This window comes from Cyprinus carpio, chromosome B24 (assembly GCF_018340385.1).
Source record: "Cyprinus carpio isolate SPL01 chromosome B24, ASM1834038v1, whole genome shotgun sequence".
Taxonomy (NCBI): domain Eukaryota; kingdom Metazoa; phylum Chordata; class Actinopteri; order Cypriniformes; family Cyprinidae; genus Cyprinus; species Cyprinus carpio.
This window is the reverse complement of record NC_056620.1, coordinates 6,446,805-6,462,696: the sequence shown is the minus strand read 5'-3', so window position 1 is coordinate 6,462,696 and position 15,892 is coordinate 6,446,805.

Sequence of the window (15,892 nt, the reverse complement as noted above, 5' to 3'; positions counted from 1 at the left end):
TTAGAGGTCACTTTGTGATGTTTTGATTTTTTTTTTTTTGGTCTCACGCATTCACGTTTCACCAAATTTTAACTTTGCTATACAGCAAAACACAGGCTCGCATTTCCGGTCTGACGCATTCACGTGCGTATGAATGGAAGTCAATGGAACGAAAAGTCTAGTGTGACTCTGGCTTAAGGCACTAAGGTCCTCATCTAGTATACTGTAGCATACTCATGAGCACAGGGGAGAATTGGCCCAACTCTACCTGCCCCCTTTCCCCTTGATACCCAAAGTGCCCTGGTGTCAAGGCTTTTTTTGTGTTTGTAATTAAACGCCCTTTTGTGAAGGCCTGCCCAATCCAACTATTAGTTAAAGTAATGAATAATAATTTAACTAAAAATAAAATAATACACAATACCACCAATAACCTCAAAATCTCACCCAAGATAAACCCCCAAGTTAATAATTTAGCTCACAAAATGTCCACGGCTGCTGGTAAGTGGAGTTCTCAGCGGAGCGTTGTGCTTGTATACTTATTATTATTAAATTATTATTATTATACAAGTTATTATACATGTGAAGAGAGCATGTACAGCTGATGTTTATATTGCTGTGTGTAGCCTTGGAAGTAACGTTATCTGCAGCAATGGGCTATAACATTTTTATTAAATATTTTCCTAATGACAATTTTATGATTGGTTTAAAAAGGCTGCTATGAACACCTTTTTTCCATTTTTATCAAAGAATAAGGCAGGAAATATATTTTATAGTTCCTATACTAAATGATATGTCAATCGGTACTGCATTATACATATAGTTTAGGCTATTTATTTATTATTTTATTAGATAACTAGAAGATAACGAAAAAAATACATAAACCATATATTTTTGTAATTGTGTGTTTATTGTCTTCAAGTTTCATCAGTAAAAACGTTTCTGCTTTTTATTCAGCTCAGCTACAGCAATAGCTGGATGCTTTTGTACATATTAAGGACTTCCTGCATGTCATAAGTTATTACTTCTGTGAGACTGTTTAGGACTTTCTGCGGAAGAGCACCCTCTGGCTTCGAGTATGATTGAAACATTCACTGCATGAGAGACTTCAGTGCTCCATGATGTTCACATCTCCTCATTTTGGATACAAATAAAATGTCTGGTCATGCATAGACTATCGATACTGTCTCTTTTAATTTAAATCTAGATTTAAATCTAAAAACGTCCATGTGAACATACCTGCCCAAATAACATTTTATTAAAATAAAATGTTTATTAAAAATTAAAAATGCAGTTAACGTAGTTCTACACACAGCAATAGCCTATAAACAAAGGTGCCTGTTCTCTTTCATTCTTGCTGTTTGGTTGTTGAGGGGTCTTGTCTTTTTTATGTTATCTGACTAAAAACTATTCATACTTATCGTAATTAGTGGTCATGATATCCATTTTATCTTTTGCATGTTTTGTGCAGGCCTCTTTGCTTTAGGAATCATTTGGGTGTGAAAAATATGATCACACATTGATTTAATACATTATAATGTGTGTGGTTTGCACAAGTGTCAACTTGTTACCCCCATTTGCGTTATTTCTACTGTTCGAACTGAACAAATCAAATCAAAGAGTATGACCTGATATCAGGGCTCAATTTACAGTCCAAAAAAAAAAATAATAATAATAATACAGCTGAAATTGCACCTCTTCTCTGTTATTTTCACAAACAAGAGGGTATCTTATCTCATCTATACACCACCTCCTCTGGTTGCCCTACTGCCCCACAGGTCTTGCCAGTGAACTTTATTAAGACCTCCTGTGTTAATGTCTTCTGATAGGATGTCTCGGGGGTGCTGTGAGAAGTGATACTAAAAGTAATTCCAACTGAAATGGCACGACAAAGAGAATACTTTTTATGAGCTCCTCAGAGCTCCAGAGGCATAAGGCTGATAGACTGGAGTCCAGCCTGCAGTTGTTTATCTGGGTTCATGTGTCAGGGGCAGTGCAGTGCCCTCATCTACCCTCCTAATGGCCACTGGTCAGATAACACTCAAATAACATCTCATTATCATATCTTCTGTTCAAATCTGCGTATTTGTCACACTGGTTGTGAATTTTTAATTTGTGCTTCATTATAATGCAGGTTTTAATTCATCCTGACTAATTTATTTAAACCTGGAGTGAAATTAAGAGTTTTTCCTCAAAGCCACGATTCTCATCATATTTCTGTAATAAACACAGAAATGCAGAAATCGTGTAGATTTAGCAAAACAAATAAACATGAGTTGGTATTATTAAAAATGTGATAAAACCTAACCATTTTATTTATATATATATATATATATATATATATATATATATATATATATATATATATATATATATATATATATATATATATCACATATCTGATCTGTCTGTTATAAAGTAAAATATTGATTTTACCACTTAATGTAATTAATATAACTTCAGAGCATACATAATAAATCTACATGCATTTCACTTCCCAAAATATTTTAAATAATCTGGCTAATTACATCTATTTTGTATATCAAGATATAAATGTTCACAAATATTAAAATGTGATTATTAAATAATTATTTAATATGAAAGTTTTTTTTAAAATATTTTCAACTAACTGAAGGAATTAACCTCTATATTAGTAACAGACCGATGTTTTTTTTTTTTTTTTTCTCAGTATGATTGTGTTTATATCTTTTACTGGCTTCCTTAATCTCCACAGTCATAGCCAGAAGTTTTGACATACATTATGTATTTTGCAAAGTTTGCTGCTTCAGTAATTGTAGATTATTTTTCCACGTTTCTATGGTATCCTGAAAAACAATGATAAGCATATACGTTTTAAAGGCGTTTATTGGCAAAAATATATATATAATGCAATTCACTCTGGCATGCTGGATATTAGCTTCTGGGCCAAATCCTGACTGATGGCGATCCATTCTTGCCTTATTAGTTCTCGGAGTTGATCACAATTTGTGGGCTTCTGCTTGTTCACTCGCCTTTTGAGGACTGACCACAGGTTCTCTATGGGATTGAGATCCGTGGAGTTGCCTGACCACGGTTCCAAAATTTCAATGTAATGATCTTCCAGCCACTTCTTTATCACTCTTGCTTTGTGACTTGGTCCTCCATCAAGCTGAAAAATGCACGGATCATCACCAGATTGCTCATGGATCGTTGGAAGAAGCCACTTTTGCAGGACGTTATGATACCATTCTTTATTCATGGCAGTGTTTTTGGGAAGAATTATGAGAGAGCCCACTCCCTTGGTTGAAAAGCAACCCCACACATGCATGGTCTCAGGATGCTTCACTGCTGGCACAACACAGGACTCGTGGCAGCATTCACCTTTTCTTCTCTGAACAATTGATTTTCCAGATGTCCCAGACAGTCAGAAGGAAGCCTCATCATAGAAAATAACTTTGCACCAGTCTTCTGCTGTCCAATCCTTGTACTTCCTGCAGACTTTCAGTCTGTCTTTGAAGTTTCTCTTGGAGAGAAGTGGCTTCTTTGCTGCCCTTCTTGACACCAGACCGTTGTCCAAAAGTCTTGGGCTCACTGTGCATGCAGATGCTCTCACACCAACCCACTGCCATTCCTGAGCAAGCTCTGCACTGGTGGAGACACAATTCCGTAGCTGACTCCTCAGGAGGAGACGGTCCTGGCGCTTGCTGGACACTCTGGCACGTCCTGAAGACTTCTTCACTGCAGTCGAACCTCTCTCCTTGAAGTTCTTGATGATCCGGTAAATGGTTCTTTCAGGTGTAATATTCTTTGTAGTAATTTTCTTGCATGTGAGGCCATTTTGATGCAAATCAATGATGGCTACACGTGTTTTTTGGAGGTAACCATTGCTAACAAGAACACAATGATTGGAAGCACTTCTTCCTCTCTCTTCTGTCTGTTCTTACAATCTATTTAGTATGATAGTGATTTTACCTGACTGGTATTCATTCACACTTTCACATGTGCTGCTGATATGATGTTAGCTGGTCATTTTGTGTCAGGATCAAAAAACAGTGTTTTTTTTAATTTTCTTTTTCTTTCTTTTTTTGTGAAAAGTAAATTTTTTGGCCAATTAAGCTTTTAGCAATTATTTAAAATGCATCTGATCACACTACACAATAATCTAGAAACAATGTGAATGAACCATAGACTGTATAAAAAACATGGATGTACTGTAGTGTCCGTGACGTCACCCGTAGTTTTCTGAAGAGTGTTTTTGAAGCTCAAATTGGGCGGAGCGGGCCGTCGCCATCTTGGCAGCCACGCGTCACTCCCAGATAGGCGGGAGCTGGTTGCTGAAGCCACGCCCACCTAGCTCAACGGCAGTGTCAGCAGCGGCAATCCACCTGTCGCTCAAGTGGCCACTCCCTTATTTATGCAGAACTTTAAGGCTTAATATAATTTAAATGGATGAGTAAAAAAAAAAAAATAATTCACACCCCTCACAGTTGTCATGAAGGGTAAAATTAGCTATATAGACCAAAATCATTTTTTGAACCAGGCTGTAATGTTTTTTTTTTTTTTTTTTTTTTTTTTTTTTTTTTTTTTTTTTTTTCTGCTTTAAAGTTGGGCGTTTTAACATGGGGAGTCTATGGGATTGACTCCCTTTTGCAGACAGCCTCTAGCGGCCAGTTGACGAATTACAGTTTAAGTCACTTCCTTCACGAGAGAGAGCGGGAGGTTGCTGCTTGGAATGAACACCACAACAGCTTCAGCAGCAAACTTTGGAAATCACTTAATTTATGTCATTGCCAAAACTTTTGGCCATGACAGTAGATATCAGATAGATAATGGTATTGACCATTAGATCAGTGATAAAGAGTCATACTGTGTGTCTACAGAACAGAGAATGAGCTGCCCAGTACATTTTCCCATCTCTTGTGTAAGATGTTTTCACTGGGAATACAGCGGCCACAGCAGCGGCTGGCAGTCAGACGGCCCGTCTCTAATGGATTAACCTTGACAGGACATGCTTATGAACCAGAAATGTACCTTTTAGTCCTGCATGACTGTGTCCCTGCTGCACAGCCTTCACTGTTCACTGGCTGCATGTTTGTCTGCAGGCATGAGGCTGTGGCTCTTAGTGCTCTCTCAACATACATCTGCCAAATACAAGCTTTGACCAATAAAACCCCTACCCTACGATATTCAATAACAAGACTTCCTGAAGACCAGACATTAACACTATAATTATTTGTAGCTCTCTATGATTTTTATATATATTTTGTTATTCAACAATAAACATTTGGGGCCGTTTTTTGTTTGTTTGTTTGTTTGTTTGTTTGTTTAAGTCTCAATCCACATATAATACTATTTACTTACTACAGTTATTACAATAACTGGCTAATTAGTACGTTCTAACCAGTAAGCCAACCCTAAACTTAACCCATGTAATTACTTTTTCAGGATGTATTGGAGTAAGTGCACAAACTGTAAAATAAAGTGCATCTGGAGTTCTGAAATTTCATAGAGATCTGGAAGTTGGCTTTATGACTTAGCAGTGCAACTCCCTGCAGCCACATGGTTTTCTGCTACAAACCACCATCCCAGGGAGCCATGACTACAGGACACACATGCATATTTGTGCATTTCGTCATGCTGGAATTTAACAAGAGTATATTATTGCTTAGAGGTTGCTCTATCATAGTTTAGAAAACTTCCATGAAATGCATTTGACAAATTAGTACCAGTCTTGTTACTTAAATCTAAATGCAGCTGAAGGTTTTACTCAAAAATTATTTCTGAGACATTTATTTATTTATTTTCTGGTGTTTTGGTGATTTTAAATTATGTATTAAGCCATTACCCACACTAAAACAATGATAATTTTTTTTTAAGGCAAGCGGTTGCATTCAATTTATTTTAGCCACATTTAAATAATAACTTTAGTTGACTAAGCAAAATTTGTTTATTTAAATGTGGCTAAAATAAATTGATTGCAACCACTTACATTAAAAATATTTAGTAAATTCAATGAATCATTTTTATTTTCAGTGCACTAACGTTTCTCAACCAAATTTCACAATATTTGTCTTAATTTTTTTAACAATCGATCTGTTGATTTATTTATTTTTGTAAAATCAGCTTGAAAAGTATGCTTTGCAGAATGACTGTTATAATATAACTGATCTGTTATAATATAACTTCTTGTAAGCTGCAAGTGTTTATCAGGAAAAGTAATATTCAAATTAAATATGAGAAAGTAGCACTTGGTTGCTGTTACTGTATATGCTGTCATAAAATGACATTCTTAACATTTAACTGTGACCTAAGTGTCCAAATTTTTCTTGTGGCTACTGTATGTTGCTCATTTCAATACAAAGGGAAAAAATATGTGAGAGCAATAATAATAAAAAAAAAATACTTAGTCGTTGTTAATTGCCATACTATGACATTAGTTACATCTGATTTTAGAAACACCAACAGTGCCTTGAGAAATGTGCTGCGCTGTAGGGTTCATGAGAGGAAGTGTTCACTTTCCACTCAGAGGAAGACCTGTGGGCCGTCTGGATCCATGACTGAGGATACTTCATCCTGTTCAGCCCTTCAGTTATTCAGCTCAAGGGAATCATATCCTACGATGAGCCATCATCCACTTGTTAGAGACTCACTTGTAGAGCTCTTTTCAGGCTATATTTAAGCGCACATGACAAACTGCTGATTCTTGGCCCTTTGAAAAACACATACGCTCGAGGCTGGCGTGAAATCGACATTTGCACCCGTCTGCAGGGCGTGAGGACGCGGGACAAAGCTGCCGTTATTGCACTGCGGCGTAATCTCTTGTTCTCCTCATCACTCTCCTTAACTCCCCTCATCATCGCCACAGTTGTTATTGGGCTGCTCTCCTCAATGCTTCCATTCCTGAGCTTAAAGTGTTTGAACTGGAAGCGCTGTGGCCCCTGAGGGCCCGAACTGCTCCATAATCAAAGATATTTGGGATGAGTTTGCTGTGGGTGGAAAGGTTATAGCTGTGTTTTATGGTGCTAACTTGACACACCAGCACAATGAAGCTACAGTCACCCATATCAGCTTTGAGACACAGCCAAGATGTGCATAACTGCAATATTCCTGTTTACTGATTGATTTTGCTTTGTGATTTTTATTTCTTCACCTCTAATCTTGTGACTGACCTACCAGGATTCTTTTGCCACAGCCACACACTCACAGATAAACATGTGACATTCTCTTTGGTGCATGATAACATGACCCTTGACTTAATGTGGTATGCTATTGTCTTTAATATAATTTCATGGAGTGTTTCTCTGTAAATAAACATGATTTGGGTCTGAAATGTATTAAAGGAGAAACAGAGGTGTGATAACTCACCCAAACTAGAGCCGTAATCTCTTTTTCTATAATCAAATTTCTCAAATTTCACTATGGGAAAAACCCGAGAACACAGTAATGATGTATGACAAAATGTTGTTGAGCTGCAAAACCAGCAATTGGCTAAACTATAATCACTAAACCACTGTAAAATGTCAATTTGTACTATCAGAGCAATACTGAGATATTCAGAACTATTGGGAAAGGATTGTCCTCACACACACATTGAGTAGGATAATTTAATTGGCTGCTTAAGGATCACAGCTAAATAACTGCAGATGCTAGTTGAGTGTACTTAACCATAATTTGTTTGGGAAAGTTACCATTAAAAGCCTTTGTTGACATCAAACAACAAAGTTTTTTGATGCTGGGTTCCATGGTCAAACAAGACCACAATAGAGAAAAAAGCATTGTTTTTGGTACAGAATCACATAAATACTGATCATATAAATGATGCAATGATATTTGATAATATATAAAAATTGGTCTCAACCTTAAAAAAAAAAAATTAACAGTGATGTTTGTTTGTTGCCTTTTTGTATTAAAATTAAATTGGGGCTGATTTTATTTTTATTTTTTTTCCTGCTTTAGGGTTACAAACAATAATTACTACTGGTAGTTTGCAAGACTCCTAATGACAACACAAATCTATCTGACCGGGATCTTCATTTTCTGCTTGGTGTGTGTGTGTTTGCATAAATTTTGCAATTGATTCCCCTCCAGATTTCCCTCAAGAGGTTCAAGTTTTATTGGCATCATAATGGGATTTTGCCAAACTATTAATAACTAATATACTGTTAATATACTGAAGATGTGAGAGTAGGCTATGTATTTACTTTTGTTTAAAATCTTTGTGGTTTGTTGAGTGGGAAAATAAAGTGTTTTGCTTTGTGTGGAATGAGGGCATGAGGTCAAGAGCTGTAGTTGTGTTCTCACTTTCTACATTTTTGTTTTTATTTGTGTAGTTTTCTGTAATACAATGTATAATTTTGCTATCTCTCTCTCTCGAGTGATATACTTTGTTATATTGCTATATTCAAGTGCTGTTAAATTCCTATCAGCTCCCAAATATTTTTTTTTTCTCTCTATTCCATCAATGACATATAAAAGTGTTTAGAATTAAGGTTCAGTCACATTAAGACAACATTTTGCAGGTCAGTTTTCTGTTGGCATTAGTGTATCAATTTATTAAGCAAAGCTCTCACAGTCACTTTCAAACCAAGCAGCTTTCTCTTGCAGTGCAGTAAATCCATGTGACCAGTCCATGTGAAAATCATTCCCATCATTCCTAGTAAAATTACTGTATTTTGTCCACAAAAGTTTGCCAAACAGCTCTAAATGGGATTGCACCTTTAGGCTTATTTTTCTTGCAAAGTGTTTTTCTAAATTTTGAGATGTATTACCTAAAAATTACCTAAAATACCATAAAACTGGTGAATTCTCATAAAAAATAAAAATAAGTATTTTTCCATAAACACGTTTCCCAGAGGACTGCAGAGCAATAGACAATGATTGTAAAGCACCACAGGCTTCAGCAGTGTGTGTACTGTATGTCTGTACACACACTCGCTCATGCTGATATGAACGTTTGCCTTTCTGTGTCAACTGAACATGTGTATTTGGTATTTTTTTTACCATTTCATTATGTTATATATTTTTAATTTATAAGCAGAGGAGGCAACCGCGAATTAAAGCACTTTATAGTGGCCCCTGTTGAGTATGTGGGGACACATCGCTTCCATCTTTCCAGATCTGTGAGTTAATTTGACAGCTCACGGGGTGTTGTGGAGTCTCCTCTGTGAGACAGGTACCCTAGGGCGAGCCAGCTGGATTGTGGATGCTTACAGATTTGGCTTCAGCTTCCTGCTGGGTGTCATCTGTCTGCGCGCTCTGCCGCTGCATGGCTAGATTTTTTTTTTCATCCTCCTGACATCATGTGGCTGAGCAGTTTGTGCCTGGCAGGGTTTGTCTTTCCAGGTCTGCCATCAAACTCAGCCAGCGAGGTCCTAATCCGGCACGGCACCGCTCCCAACGCCAGCACCCCTGGGCACCCCCTGGCATCCTGCGCGGGAAACCGTAGGCCGCTAAAACTTCCACAAGCGTCAGAGGAGATCGCTGCACTCCTACACGCGGTTGTGGAGGGGAGGAGAGAGGTGGCGGGGGGAGCCGCTGCCAGCGGACTTGTTTTGCTCACACACGGAGAATGTCCCCACTTCCACCGCCGGCCTGTCACTTCGATTGCGTGCTTCCACAGGTTCGGGAATCTCTCCGCCTGTTGCCGGCAGTTTGACTCGGACACCGACGCAAATCCGCGGGGGGAAGTGACAGCAACGAGTCCATCCGTAGGCCTATTCTCTGGCCCTCAGATCTGCCGTGAACATTAATTGTGAAAGACACAACGATTCCACCCATAGAGCTTTACAGTTTAGCATCGCCAGACAGGCCTGACAGGGTTACTGGGGTTTCCAGAAAAGCACATGATGATAAGTGCATATGTTGATTCTCAGACTACAGGAGGGGTCCGGTGGACTCATTCAGCCCCCGAGAGAACGCACAGACAAACTCCAACACCGGCCGTGATGGCTATTTTCCTCTCTGTGCTGCTGGACTCTCAGGGGGTAAAATGGTACCAGGATTGGTGACCTGCTCTTTTGCCCAGGGTTGGATCTGACTGACGGAGAGAGAGGCAGAGCAAGAGAGTCAGGCAGGTTGGTCAGCCCCAGGATGAGAGCTCTCGCCAGGGCTTCGGGTCACGAGAGATCCTCCACCTGTTCCGTGCCACCACCAGCCTGCCGAGTCCCTCCAGCCACCTCCGCGGCGAGAAAAGGAAGATAAAAGACAGTGAGAGCGAGTAAACAAGAGAATGAGAGGAGAGGGAGAGAGAGAGAAGCCATTCACTGTAAAATAATGATACCCATTGGGTAATGTGAGCTCCGTGGCCTGAGATGGCAAGGAGGGGGAAACGTGTGTGTGTGTGTGTGTGTGTGTGTGTGTGTGTGTGTGTGTGTGTGTGTGTGTGTGTGTGTGTGTGTGTGTGTGTGTGTGAGTGAGTGTGTGAGAGAGAGAGAGTAAGTGTGTGTGTTTGAGTTGCCCCTGGTGGGTGTTTTGTAAATCTCCTACTAAACACTTTGTGTTCGCTAACCGCTCCAGGAGTCAAGAGCTCATCTACAGTCAGCACACCAAACAAGACCTGCACATTATTCAATTTAATTTTTGTGAAAGACAAAATTAAAAATTTTATTTAATTTAAAAATGTAAAGATTTAATTAAACCTAAAGGTTAGTTGCCTGGATAGACTAAAAACTTAAAGCAAGAAACAGACACCACTGTTTTTTCATGCACTGGTCTCTTTTAAGATTTTGGCCTATTTTGCTTCCATAACATGTTTTCTTTATTTATTTTTATTACACTTTATCTATCTGTGTCTATAGATTACAATAAATACATTTAAAGACCCTTTTCTCAAAATGAGCAAATATTAATTTCAGTAGATTTACATATACAAAACATTCCAGTATTAATGTTATCCATATTCTGAAGGGTTGTACAATGAGGGGCCAAACAGGAAATAATTACATAAAATCTGAATATATAAATGCAAATTGTGAACATATAGAACATTTAGAAAATACATTTGCAAGTCTGAATACATAGATACAAATCTAAATACATAAATGTTGATAATTAGTGCTGTCAAACAGTTCATCACATCCAAAATAAAAGTTTGCGTTTACATAATGTGTGTGTGTGTGTGTGTGTGTTGTGTATATATGTTATGTATAAATACACACACATGCATGCATATATTTAAGAAAAATATGCTGTTTATATATTAAATATATTATATATAAATTCTAAGAATATACAGTCGGACCACAATTTATTCAGACACATTCATCATTTCTCACATTATCACAGTTTATTCTCTATAAAAAATGGTAATAAAATATGATAGGAACCAATTATCAAGCAATCCTTAGTTCTGTTAATAATTTCTGGTCCCACATTTTTATCAATGTTTACTGGTAGTCCACTGTATGAAGAATTTTTGAGTATGATATGTCACAGTTTACTTTATCCTCACGTATACATAAATTAACTATAGTGTCCTGCACCCACTAGTAAAAATATATTAAAAAAATATATCTGGTGTCTGAATAATTTTTGGTTTGACTGTAAATATATACATTTAAATATTTTTTTTAAAATATATACTGTATGTTTGTGTATTTATATAAACATAATAATACACACATTACACGCACATCTATTATGTAAACAAATACTAATAATTATGAAGCAAATAACAACAAATAATCATACAACATCATAATAATAATAATACATCAACCACATTAATAATATACAACATTTCATCATTTTTTTTTTTTTAACAGCCATCACATTTTTTTTTTCCCCTAAGTGGATTTTTCATGATTTAATGCAAATTGTTCACATCTTTTTGTCATAAAACTACACGCTAATTTTTCTAATCCAAGGTTCAAGCTTTCAAAACATTAGCACAGACATCGACAGCAAAGCTGTGCTCTCAAACGCTCATGGCATGTTGTCAGATGGCATCATATTGAGTTCTGTTTGCAATACACACAGCACAGAAAATGATATTTACTACATTATTCACACAACTATCCTGAATTTGCTGTGTGTAAAAAGGGTCCTCAGTCAAAAACCAGATATGGGGACCCTGGAGAAGGACTTGTGGAAAGATCAAGAGCAGATGATTTAAGAAAAGGAGAGCCGAGTAAAGCTTAAGATGAGATGAGACGTGCTCAAACTGACCGTATCATTTATGACGATCTCTCACTGAGAGACGCTGGACGGTGAGTAACTATAATGTGAAAAAATCTACAGTGGTTTAAATGTCAAAGATAAGGGTGAAAAAAGTAAGAATGCCTCATTTGAGCAACGGGAATTATTTGGACTACAGTATATGTTTGAAACCAGAATACAAAACCACTGCTTGAGAAGACAAACATTTGTGTAATTGAACTTTTGACTCAAAACCGCATTGCTGTTGAGATATAGGCCCTGTGACAACTAGCCCCACTGTATATATACTTTTCAGTAGTTTGGGAGCATTTTTCCCCTTTTAATTCAGCAAGGATACATTGAATTGATCAAAAGAGACAGTGAAGACATATAGAATGTTACAAATGATTTCTATTTCGAATATAAATCAACACTATTTATCAAAGAAAGATTATCCTGAAAAAAATTAAGTATATTACCTTTTCCACAATTAAGCATGTTTCTTCAGCAAAAAAAAAAAAAAAAAAAGCATATTAGAAAGATTCCTGAAGGATCATGTGACACTGAGGACTGGAGCAATGGCTGCTGAAAGATTCATCTTTGACATCACAGGAGTACATTACATTTTTAAATATACTCAAATAGAAAACTGATATTTTAATAGTTTATAATAATATTACTGTTTTGCTGTATATTTGATCAAAAGCATAGCATACTTTTTTTTTTAAATCATACCTAACCACAAACTTTTGAACTTTTTATATAAATAAAGGCTATTTATATAAAAATGACATCTGTGCTGTTGCATTCTGAAAAAGAAAATATTTTATTTTATAATATATTATGTTTTCAATAACATTATACAAACTGATAATACAAATGTAATGTATCAAAGGTATTATTTCAAAAATATTTTTTAATACTAAAGAGTAATTTTAAATGAAAGCATGATTAGAGATGCCTTTCTGCATCACTGAGCAAAAAAAAAAAAAAAAAACTAAAATATTGCTTCATTAGGAACAGATAAAGTTATGCTTCCATAACTTTTCAGTATATCTTTTCTTTTCTAAACCTTTTGTTCTATTTGTTGTCTGGGAATAATTAACAGCTCAACTCGTTGATGACTAAGTTTCATTGTTATGACTTTTCCTAATCCTAATCAGAATTTTATAAACAAGATTGTAATCTTGTTTATTCATCTAACATCCTCCAATGAAAAATGTTATATATACACACACAACAACATATTCTGTGGGACCCCAAACAGTAAGAAATTAATGTCAGTCTCTACAATTGTAAATGTAGAGATCACGTATGTGCACTGAGGCTGGTTTCATGAAGCTCAACATTAACTCCAATAGAGATGATGATGCTCAGAGACACATTCTCATTACAGCAATAACAGTCCAGTCCTCTTCTCACACTCAGCATACTGAAACAACAGTATGCTATTTATAGGCTCATTAAAAAGAGAATATCATATCCCTATGATTTTCTGGTTTTTACTTCTACTCTTCTCTTTTTTGCTACAAAAGATGTAAAAGTTATTTTTTAATAAAACACAATATTATAAAAACAAAAATTACAAAAAATAGGTGCTTGCATTAACTAAAAGGAAATTGGATTATCAGTATGTCTATATGTATTTTAAGTAAAAGGCATAAGGAGTGTAATGAGAGGCTGAATCAGTAATATCATGATGCATTTATTAATTTCAGCTCTATTAGACTTTTCTGTATTAGAAGTTTCAGACATGCATAAGTGTGCATAAATAGGTAACACTTTGCAGTAAGGTCTTATTAGTCTTGCATCAGTTAATGCATTAACTATAAACTAACAATGAGCAATATTTTACTACGGGATTTATTAACCTGAAATTATTAAATACTAAGTTTTATTCATTGTTAGCTCATGTTAACTATTGTAGTTAACTAATGTAAGAATGGATTAGAAACAAATTTCACTCAGAAATGACAAAGAAATGGCAAGTATTAGTCTGAATTAAACATGACATTTTGATGAATATGACTGAAACAGTATTTTCTTGTAAAACATACTCCAATTTTAACAATGTGTGAGTGTGTTTGTGATAATATGATGCAGAGTGTTCATTAGTTATTAAAGTTATTTGTCTCTCATGGTTTAACTACCAGATCGCACAATTAAAGTACTCAAAATCAAGTCTCCATCTGAGCTTTAAAAGATTTCTTATAGCTAAAGTAATGCTTTGTCTCCATCTAGTGCCAGTGTACCTTTGTGAATTTTTTTTTTTTTTTTTTTTTTTTTTTTTTATAAATAAAGGAGAGCTTAATCATATATTAATATAGAAATATAAATAAACATATGTGTCAGATATTTTTATAGTAGGTAGATAAAACACTGCCTGTAATGTGATGTTTTTGATACAGGAGCTTGTATAAAAAGTTTTCTTGCAATCCAATCAAAGATCCTTAGAATACAACTCACAATGAACATTTGATGTCCTTATGCACAGATTGAATGATTAACAGTAAGTATGTTCAGCACTCCTATACAGGGACAGAAAGAACAGCTGCTAAATTTCACAGTGTACTTCCAGAGTACTGGGCTGGGAATTTATGGCCGGGCTGCCGCTGCAGAATCACTTGTATTTAAGGCAATAGTACGGAGACACATAACGCAAGGAGCAAAACCTGGAAAAAGTAATATGTTCTGATGAATTATCCCACACCCTGCTTTGTAAAACAGAAAGCAGTCCAGACTGATTGATCACAGACCAGCGCTGTAGGGAGAAATCAGATACTTTGTGTGGGAATTGGAGGAAGGTCTGGTTTTATTATAACCTTTTATTCTGACACTTTCTATTAAAATGAATAAATAAAATGCTGTAACAAAGTGTATGGCTGCATCAGAATTCCCATACTTTCAGAGTATGTATTGAATTCAATGAACTTCTCAACTCTTGTTCCTTCTCCCAAACCTTAATGTCTGCTGGCAACCGTTAGGCTTTAGCAAATCTCTACATTCAGTCTCGGGTGTTTCATACATATCATGCCGAGTTCTACCTCTTCAAACCAAAAGGTATTGTTCTATAACACATAAAGATGAAATAATACAAATAGCAGAATGTTAAATGTTGTATAGATTTCTATGCATTTATCTTTAATATAATTTTATAATAATTAGCATAATAATAAAGCTAGCATTAAAAAGTAGTTTAAGTTATTAATAATAAACAGCTATCACTACAGATGTGTCTCAGTGCCCAGGGGGCCTGATCTTGATAATATTTGTACCATCACAATTATACAGCTGTACTACTAACATTTGCATTAATTAATTATTATTTATAATATTATTTTTTTGTATTATTAGTATTTTTAGTTTTTTTTTTTTTTTTTTTTGGTAGGCTATATTAAAGAAGTAGTTAACCAATAATAATAATAATAATAATTATTATTATTATTATTATCATCATCATCATCATCATCATCATTTACTCACCTTTGGTGTTCATGTTGTTGTTATTTTCCATACACTGAAAGTCAGTGTTGTTTGGCCCTCAGTCACTGTTCTTCATAATCTCTTTTGTGTTCTACAGAAGAAAGAAATTTCATGAGCTTGATGAGCTATGTATAAAATAAATAAAATATACACCAAAAATGTGCTATTAATGTATACCTATATTTGCGAATTATCCTCACTGGTTTTCTCGAATTTCGTGTGACCTCAAAAGGCTGTTACTGAACCTCAAGGGACTTTTGTTTTTTATAGCTTTTATTTTGAAGTTCTATTTGTGACTTTTATTTTGGAGTTCGTTTCT